Source organism: Danio rerio, chromosome 21 (genome assembly GCF_052040795.2).
Source record: "Danio rerio strain M-AB ecotype USA chromosome 21, GRCz13ab, whole genome shotgun sequence".
NCBI classification, from domain to species: domain Eukaryota; kingdom Metazoa; phylum Chordata; class Actinopteri; order Cypriniformes; family Danionidae; genus Danio; species Danio rerio.
The window spans coordinates 25,264,072-25,274,630 of NC_141041.1; the positions used below are offsets into that span (position 1 = coordinate 25,264,072).

Sequence of the window (10,559 nt, forward strand, 5' to 3'; positions counted from 1 at the left end):
CTAAAAATGAATACTAAAACACATAATTTACAAATATAAAATATATGAATTTATTGAATTAAATATTAACATAGTTTTTTTATTTAATGTTTTCAAGTGTATTTTTTTCTCAAAAATGTTTATAATTTAATGTATAATTTAATGTAAATTTAATCATTAAAAACGTAAATTCTGACCTTTGCATAACTAATTGTTTAAGACCCTAAATGAGATTTAGAATAAGGACCATGCAGAGTGGCAACAACATTTATTTATAGGCCTACATGATCATTCAGGTGGTGCTGTTGCTGTCTCTTTAAGAAAATTTGGCTTGTTTAGATGTTAGCCGAGTTCGTTACTGAGGCGGTCGAGTATGCTGGCTGTTTACACAGACCTTTGCACGATTTTCAAAGAAAACTCAGAGTAAACATTTACTGTCATCCCTTCTTTTATCATTCCAGAGCACACAGCAAAGCTCCACTCGTACACATCCATGATATTTTACTATGTGAATTACAATGAAAATCATGTTTTTCATTCTTTCTTCAGAATAAAAAGGCAGAAAAGAAAGAGAATCAAACATTCAAGTATTTTAAATAATCAGGTTGATGATCATGCTATGTAATCAATACATTGGAATTTATTTAAAAAGCAAGTGCACAACCACAACTAGTGGAATGCTCTGCAGTAAAAAAGGGTAAACAAATCATATTCAAAAGCTTTTTCCTTTCCCCAAACCCTCACTTCTACCTTTTTCATCTACATAAATATGACAGACAAAAGAGCTGACACACGACGGTGATATTTACGGTTCCATTCAGAGATCCTCAGACAGAACACGCAGTATCTGTCTCCACTGTACGGATTAATCATAAATGGGATTTTCATCTGGCGTAGTGAAGTGTGGCACGTAAATTACAGTCAGAAGGTTCACTCTTTTCAGCTCGCATCCTGATTGACAGTTCTGCCTAGAATAAAAACTAGTTTCAAAGCTTCATGGGGTCTGCAGAGCACCCAAATTGCCTCAAGACTGCAGTTCCACATTATGAGTTGTGAAGCTAATGTTCATCTGCCACCCAGGCCAAGTCAGCAGAGTTTAATGAGCCATACTGTATTAAAATGCCTCACTCGAGTGTGGCTCTTCAAATTCTGTTTTATTGTAAAAAGAAAATTCATTTTCTTCAGTCCCACTCTCTTTGGCGATGATTATTTCAAGCCGTATCAGAGTTTGTGGATGTATGCTCCCTATGCGGGGATGAGAGGCTGCCTTTTCAATAAATCTAGAAGACAAAATATTGCCTTTGAATGATAATGCCCAGCCATCTACAGTATAACAAAAGCTCTCATTCAACTTTGTTCTCCACAGTCATTATATCCCTTTATTTCTCATACACATTCACTCGAAACGTGGCTCTTCTGATGCCTTTTTGTAACGCAACCTTTTAAGCATTAAACACAGGTTAAATTTATTGTAAAATATCAAAAGCTTATGCTGACAGATAAGAACTCTTTTTATACCTCCATTTACTCCATCTGATAAACAAATATTTTTTGTTGTTGTTGTTGATATAATTGTGTTTGCATCAATTCATGAAAATGTAACTTTAGCACTAGTTCGACTAAAGACCTGGTGCTCCATCATACACCCGGCACAATAAGGCACAAGACATGTTTGGGGTGATTTGTTGCTATTTTCAGACCAGCGCCACCCTAATTTTCACGTTTTGTGCCACATTGTTTCAATAGCAAATCCGTTTGCACCACTTTGTGAACTCATGGGAGTGCTGGTTTAAAAAGGGAGTGTGTTAAGGTGCATTGTTGCCACATTGCTATTTTGAAAAACTGAAATAGACAGGTCCAAAATGCGTACACATTGCTTAATACACACAGGATATACAGCAATACACAAACATCTTTACATATGAAAAAAAAAAAGGATTAAAATGTTTCCACATGAATATAAAAACCATTACCTCCATGTCTGTTTGTTTTTTCATGACAATTTGCATTTATAATGTTGTATAATTATTAGCAGAATTATTTATTATGTGCATATTTATATTTGTTTGAATAAAACAAGTTTAGATTTGTCCACCTGCTGGGTTTTGGAGATGTATGCATCACCAATGTGTGTTTGGATAGAACTTATCTGAAATGTCTATTGTCATTTGTTATCTGAAAAATCTATTGCTTTTCCTGCAGTTCCCGGATGTAATGTTGAATTTTAACAGTAGAATTTGATCCACTGAATTCATGGAAGCAAATATTTGAACTGAAATAAAATGAACTGAAAATGACCTTTTGAATATTATACATTGTATTTTTAAAGGGTATTGAATATTTTGTAAGTGAAATCTGAAAATTTAATATGAATTATTGAATTTTTAAGTATGAAAACGTGTTTGAAATATTTTTCGTTGAAATATTCACAGCTTAAATAAACAGATATGTCAAATTTCAGGACCTAAAAATACAAACCCTGGAATTCAAGTCATTAAAATGCAAGAACTTGTTAATACGGTGTATTATTTTTTTCAGTTTGTGCTATTCAACAAGCTTTTTAATTCAAGACTTTTGGCATTGGTTTTGTTCCATACTGGTGGGGCCTCTGCCAAAGGAATCCTAAGTTTTGTTAAATAAAAAAATTGTTTAATAATACTCTTGTCAAATAAATGTAATTTAATACTAGTAACAATGTAATATGGATCTCCATGGTCTTTCTAGCAGACATGATCATTTTATTGCAATTACTGGATATGTTAGATGTGGGTTTGAGCTTAAAACATTTGTTTTATTTTATAAATGTCATCAACACATTCTATAAATCGTTTTGGTCAGAATAACAAATATTTTGATTATGATTTTTGTGATTGAATCAGGGTTATTTAACTAAATATGAACTCTTCTGAATATAAAACAAGGACAGTGTTGTCTGTTAATGAATATTAACATTTAGTTATACACAGATTAGTTCATGGCTTAAAATTTTATTATATAATATATACAATATTCTATTGGTCCATAAATTCTGTTCTGTACTTAATAGAATGTATTAGAGTCTAATATAATTGTTAATATGCTATTGGTTAACAACATTTCAAAAGTTACAAATCTACAAACTGTCGTAATTATAATATTGGTCTCTGCATATTGTTTTGGGGAATGTGAAAATGTTACAGTTAAACATTTCAAAAGTTTTTCAAAAATATATCAAAAGATTAAGAAATACAGTGTGGATAGTCAAACTGCTTTTCAGCATCAACAAATAATCCTGAAATGATGATTCAAATAAACTCTGACATAAACAGATCCATTAAAATACAACACGCAGAGATTTTTGGGGTTGAAAGCTACAGTAAATTTGAGACTGTTTTAATTATTGTCACATAGCTACTTTACACAGAAGGGAATTTGCTTGAAAGTCACTGTTGTGGGACCAAAATAAGGTTTCAGCAGCTGCCGCACTGGGCCAATTATGTATTTTGAAGAGTGTGAACATGGTGGAAATTGTACTGAACATACATGGCTTCAAGTCTATAACAAATATCCACTTATAATTTGAGTTCAGGGAAGCGCAGGGATGTTTTCGCAGCAGCAGCCTAATTGACTGGTAGAGATGGCACAAGTTTTTAGATAATTGCTCGAGGTGATCATTAAAATGAGTCGAGCACAGCTGAAGGGCTTAAACTCAAAGTTAATATAACAGGGATAAGGAATTTAATCATTTTTGTTTAATCATATGACATTTATTACGGTGAATACTGACAAGTAAAGAATAAAGATTTTCCTATTAATTTAACATCATTAGTAAGCCCTGGTTTAGAGTCTGTAGTTAGCAGTTCCTATTTCCCTTGTGCTTCTGATGAAATTAGATTCAGTCTGATTTACCGGACACATGTGTAATTTATGTGTTATTTCAATGTGCACTGGAGCACAAAAGTGAATGCCCATTAGTTTAGATTCATTTTTTCTACATACTCTAAAAACTTAAGGTTCTTTCTTAACATTCCAGAAGAACCCTTATCATAAAACGCACTTGTAATTCTGTAATGTAAAGTGTGTTTTAATATATTCGAGAAAGGTTATAGATTATCAAAACTTTTGTTGAACTAAGACAAAATTTTATTTTAAAAACTAAATGAAAATTTCAACTAGGGTTTCAAAAACCTCCGTTTGAAACTTCTTTTAATAGTGCAGAGGTATTAAAAACATGTTACTCTGAAAAGCCAGGCTTAAACCAGTTAAATCTGAGACAAATCATAAGCTAACAAATGTTAATTCAATGCTAATTTAATATGTAACTCATGAAACCACAGGCCAATCAATGTTTTATCCTATGAAACACTGCAAATTATGCATTTAAAGTGATATTATATTATATTATATTATATTATATTATATTATATTATATTATATTATATTATATTATACATTTAATAATTTACCTTCATTAAATGGCACGGTTGCAATGTTTGATTTAAATTAGCATCATCTAAGATTAAAATATTATTTACTTGAGGCTTCATCGTCAGTTTAGCTTAAAGGTGCTGTTTGTAAGTTTTTTACTCTTCGAAAAGGATAAAAATATTATAGTATGTTTGCAGACATTTAAGAAACATGCTAAGTGAACATTCTTGTTTATCTGAAAAACAAGATATACGTGCTGGAATGGTCTTTGTTTTTGTCACTTTAACCAGCCCAAAGTTAGTTTAGCCAATTATATTATATAATTATATTATGATAATAATTCCAGCACCCAGAGTTGTCTTGGTGGAAAACAACGTATTTCATTCATTCAGTCATAAAGGCTCTCAAATTATGCGTCCTTGACCAAAATGCTACCTCCTGTGGATTGTGACAGCCTTCGAAATGACATGCAGATTCAAGTTCCACTTAAGGTAGTTTCTAATTAGCAAATAATATAAATATTATAAACGTAAACATTAGGTGAGCAGGTTACATTGTAACTTCTGTTGTGGCCTAACAACACGCTACTTGAGGACATTTGTGTTAATAAGCAATTTGGTTGTTTGCACCTGACGAAACATGACAAAAATTCAAACACATCCATTCAGAAGCACAGAATAGTGCACTTACTGCACTCTAACAAAATGGTAAGGTTTACAATCTCATTAATACATATTAAACCTCTTTAACATTATCAAATGTACATGTTGAATCACTAATATGCGTTGACTTGCACTGAGTCACAGTTCTAAAGTTCCATTTCAAATGGTTTATTTGATTTTATTTGATCTGCTGCTGCTTTCGGTACTATGGCAATAAATGTCATATGAAATGGCATTCTAACTCACATTATTAGCATTCAACACTGAATAAAGCACATGAGGTGTGCATGAGGTCACCTGAGGTGATCATTGTCAATTTTCTGTTGTTCTGTTGAAATAGATGCCGTTTCTAAAATATATATTTCAGGTGTTGGTTAAAACAAACACTCCTTTTAATATGAAAAGATTCCTTCTATTGCGTGCCACTGCTATTGTCTAGAACATGATTTAAATAAGCCTCAAATCAGCATTCAGCAGGCCCGGATTGGCTAATCGGACGGACCAGTAGAATTACCGGAGGGCCGGTCCATTTTTTGGCCACAAGGGGCGGTCTCCTTAGCTGCTTGCACTCTCAGCAGTCGCACTTTTTTAATTTATTTATTTATTTGACTATAGCCTCACTTTTTTTATTCATTATTTTGCCGCAGCTCCTTTCTATTTATTTTCTTGCAGCACCATGAGCAGAATTCAGCCTGCTGGTTAATGATGACGTAACTATCATTTAACCCCAAACAGCGGCACCTTAGTGAATTTAAGAATCTGAATAATTAAAATTAATGAATATTATACCTGCTCAATGACAATCAGATTATTCACTACTTTAATAAATCTGACTAAAATCAATAACTTGATCAGAAATCTAAAAAGGGGAGAAAAAGATCAAGCCATCAATAGAAAGTACTACTATGGTTAAGAGTCTTGTAGATAACAGTGCAATATTAATTTTTTATTCCAAACACACCAGCGTAACAGTATCGTTGTGTTCCTGTGGTCAGCACATTGTGTTACGATGCCGCTGACCAGAGTTTGAACCTCACCCGAGTATTTTTTTTTTTCTTTTCATTTTTAATGTTAAGACATATAATACTGTTAGGGTTGTTGAACATTTGAAGTTCTAAAGCAGCTGTTTTCTTGAAAAAGACATGATAGTGTCATTAGAAACTGAATTGTAAATGACTTTTAATATAGTCTAGTCTGCACTAAATAAAACAAGAAAATACACACATTTTCCTCCCTTGTATTTGTAAGTTATGCAATTTATAATATTGCTGATGGGTTTACCAACCGCAGAAACCTTCTTGTTTCCTTTCAGGGAATGGTTTTAATGCTGAGGACATGTTTTTAGAGGTTACTGTGACAGAAATGAGAGGCCATTCAATTACAAGCTTGCTGACTGGAGAACTTGCTGAATGTGAAGGTTTATGGGAAGCATCTCCCGAAGGCTGACGGTCAAAGTATGCTCTTGTTATTAGCATGATTAAATGTTAAAAGACCATCTTGGAATTTAATGCTACATACAATGGCACTAACAACTCCACAAAACAAACATCTGACTGATACCCTCTTCATAAAACTGAGATGATTAGTCGAAACACTTCGGCATCACAACCACAAGCTGACATTAATAGCTGAAAATAAGACTGTGTTTAAGTGGTGCTAAAAATAGCAAAAGCTCTAAATTATATTTTAAAAACAATGTCTATTGGAAAAAACATGACTACCAATATTTTTCCAGTAACATCAATAAGCACTAGATTTATGTAACAAAAGTATTGCAACATTTTATTTATGTATTTAACTTTAATTTTATTAGTTTAAAAATCATATCTTTAAGTTTTAGTTATTTGTCATTTTTTTCAGTTAAATAAGGTCTGTGGTAAACATAAATTGATAATACATTATTGTTTTGTTACAGAAACTCTAAACAAACAATGTAGTCTAGTAGCTTATTAGAATTATAATAAAAATAAAATAAAATATAAAATAAAATAAAATAAAATAAAATAAAATAAAATAAAATAAAATAAAATAAATACTTCAGCTTCAGTTTTTGTAACATGGACTCCAAGCATTCGAATCTAGTAACTTATTGGAAGCATAATTAAAAAATAAAAATAAATACAATAAAATAAAACTTTGGCTTTAGTTTAAGTCTTGAACAATAAAAAACATTAAATAATAATTTCAAATGTATTAATCTGTGAGCTATATTTAATAATAAAAAAATTAAACTGCTATTGCAATTACCCTGTTGGGATTTTTAAGTCATTTTTGCTGCTGACCTTTCTGCAAATGCATTTGTAGAACTTTCCCTACAATCTACAAGAATAGCTAAATTCAATTAAATTCTGAATCATACAAGATGATGCAATTTTATAGGAGAATATCTAAAGCAACTTTGTGTATGAAAGTTTGCACTGCATTTTTGTTGCTGCTTAAAACATCTCAACCCATTTTATGCCCGTGTTGTCAATAGATTATCCACACCTGATAACCAGCATGAGCTGCTTTTGGTAGATTGCATTGGTCATCATGTAAATGAGCTCTGTGTTCCTTAATTTGTGGTATTGCTCAAATTTTGCACTTCCTTCAGCACTTTCTGTGGCATTTTTAGCTTTATATATTTTCTGTTATAACAAAAGCACAATTTAGGAATGCCTACCTTAGTGACATGATTTGACCACTAGCATTTCTGAAAAGCAAGACTTTCAGACCCAAGCTGAGCAAGATAGAAAGCATCAGTGGTAATGAAGCCAAACTCTATCAGGTGACAGAAAACCTAGGGAGAAATAAAGCTCAGTCAGGGAGCCAAGAAAAAAAAAAAAGTTACAATTTTACTGTAGCTAGGAGCAGATGGCTGGCTTAACGGTGGCATTGAAGGAATAGTTCACCCAAAAATGAAAATGTATACTTCCCTCACCCTGGAGGCATCCTCAATGTATATGGTATTTTTTTCTGTCAGACAAACATACTCTGCATAGTTTTACATTTGATTCAGGTTCTTCCATGCTGAATAATGGTGTTTGGTTAGTGGGCCTTGGCACATAAATCCATCATAAAAATAACATGCATCACAGGGTTAACACAAGTCTTAAAAAAAAGGAATCAATGTGTTTTTGCAAAAAAAAAATAAATAAATACATATATATATATATATATATATATATATATATATATATATATATATATATATATATATATATATATATATATATATATATATATATATATATATATATATTTACAACAGTTCTGTCTGGTTCTCAAATGTGATTGGCTGATAGCCGTGCGATATTCTGCAATGTCAGAACTCCCACAGCCTCTTTACCCTTTGTGTATTACTCCGCCCACATACAACCAGCAAAAAGCAGACACTAAAGCTCTAAAGTTTAAAAGATGCACGTGTAACTGTCACGTGCATTGGTGGGGGCACTAAGGCACGAGACCGCAGTGCCGATATACAGCCATATCTCACTGCTACTCGTGTGATATTGCTCATAAAAATAACAATAAAAATTAACAAGACTGTAATCTTTTTTTAAAAATGTATTTTTGACCTTTATTAAGTCAATAGAATGGTATTATAGACAGAAAGCGAAGTGGGAGAGAGATGGGAAATGTCCTTGAGCTGGGATTCGAACACAGGACGGTAAAACGGTACTGCACCATATGTCAGCAAGCTAAACACTAGGCTATTGCACCGACACATGACTGCAATCTTATGGGAATCAATTACCATAGACCAACTGTACTGTAATACTCATATTCATTCATTTCCTTTTCGGCTTAGTCCCTATTAATCTGGGGTCGCTACAGCGGAATGAACCGCTAACTTATCAAGCACGTTTTTACGCGGTGGATTTCTTTCCAGCCACAACCCATCACTGGGAAACATCCATCCACCCACACTCATTCACACACACACACACACACACACACACACACACACACACACACACACACACACACACACACAGTTATTAAATAATTAGAAATATTTGAGTTACAAAAACACATACAGTAGATCCACTTCTTAGGACATACATTAGCCTCATGGTTTAGTTGGTTTTGATGTACTTTTGGAAACTCAAATCATTATTAATCATGGAAGAGCCCAAATAAAATTGAAAACTATGTTGACTGTTCATTTAAATAAAGTCATACATCAAAAGCAAGTAATCTATGCGAAGACTTATTTTTTGGATGAGCTATTTCTTTACAAATGAGAATACTTTTTGATAGATTTCTGGTTTTATTGGGTCTTAAAACCAAGGCTTGAACTTGGGTCTCTGGTGTAGCGGCTGGACAGTTTTACCACTGAACCGCTTCATAATATAAAAGCTACGCAAGGACATCCAACAGAATCCCTTCTCAGAGGAATTACCAGCATTTCAGGCAGCAGAAAACAATTCACCTCAAAACAAGACAGCAGAAAATAACAAAAGGAATGCAAAAACATCTTACAAGGCAAAGATCAAGCGGTCTTGCTAACCCAAGGCAGGATCACAGTGTTCAGACTCAAAAATCAAGTCAGAGACAGAGGAACAAACACAACTTAAATACCATAGTGGAAACAAGGCACAGGTGATCTGGATTAGGCTAACAAAGACACATGATGAAGAAATAATGTACAGGGGAAAACAGAGACCTCTAGGTTCATGGAGATTAATTACTTTATGTTGACATTGAGTCCTGGTATGGCACGTTTAAGCTTGCCACATAGATTTCACAAAGATCTATCTAGGGTTTGTTCCACTCTACCTTTACACAAATACATAAATGAACTTCCCTTTCCTCGTTCTCTTGGGGGATCCCCATCACCAGTTTAAAGTGTGTTCCACTTCATCAAATGAATGAGAGGTAAGCTACTGTAACACATACCCTTGATCCCTCGATTTTGACAGAGAGAGCGAGTCAGCTTCAAATGTTCACTCCATCACCTACTGTATGTCCCAAAATGCAATGAAGTTGTGACATCACACCAGTGTTGTTTCCAAGTACTTAAGAGTTTAAGACAGGGGTGCCCAAAACTGGCTCTGGAAGACAAGTGTGTTGTGGAGTTTAGCTCCAACCAGACCCAAACACGTATGTAAAATATTCGAGATACTTGCTTGGACCTAAAAAGAAACGCTGTATCACTGCATATGGGATTATAAATAAATACAGAACTTCTGGAAAGGTGTAAAAGAAATGATAGAAAACATTTTTGAGGTTAATATGCTAGTTTGTCCTTTCATTTTTGTTATTTAATTTATATCTCAAAAAGATCAAGTTAAAAAAGATGGAGCTTATATTCATAAATATATGTCTGCAAGCGAAAAGGCTTATTTTCTTATATTGGAAAAGTATATGTGCACCAAATATAGGCCCTTGGCTGAAAGGGTCTCTGGTTCGAGCCTCGGCTGTGTTAGTTGGTGTTTCTCCCGGTGCTCCGGTTTCCCCCACAGTTTAAAGACATGCGGCAGCAGTACACAGGCCTCATGTGTTAATGCTGCGTATGCACCAAAACTT

General features: G+C 33.5%; 1 long non-coding RNA gene across 1 annotated transcript; it reads right to left on the bottom strand.

Moving 5' to 3' along the window:
* Window positions 1–399: 399 nt before the first annotated feature.
* On the bottom strand, window positions 400–9,580 carry LOC141379807 (uncharacterized). Its single transcript, XR_015520354.1, has 3 exons — window positions 9,513–9,580; window positions 7,711–7,827; window positions 400–1,259 (listed from the first exon to the last, which is right to left on the bottom strand). It is a non-coding gene; the product is annotated as an uncharacterized LOC141379807 (long non-coding RNA).
* Between the last annotated feature and the right edge of the window lie 979 nt (window positions 9,581–10,559).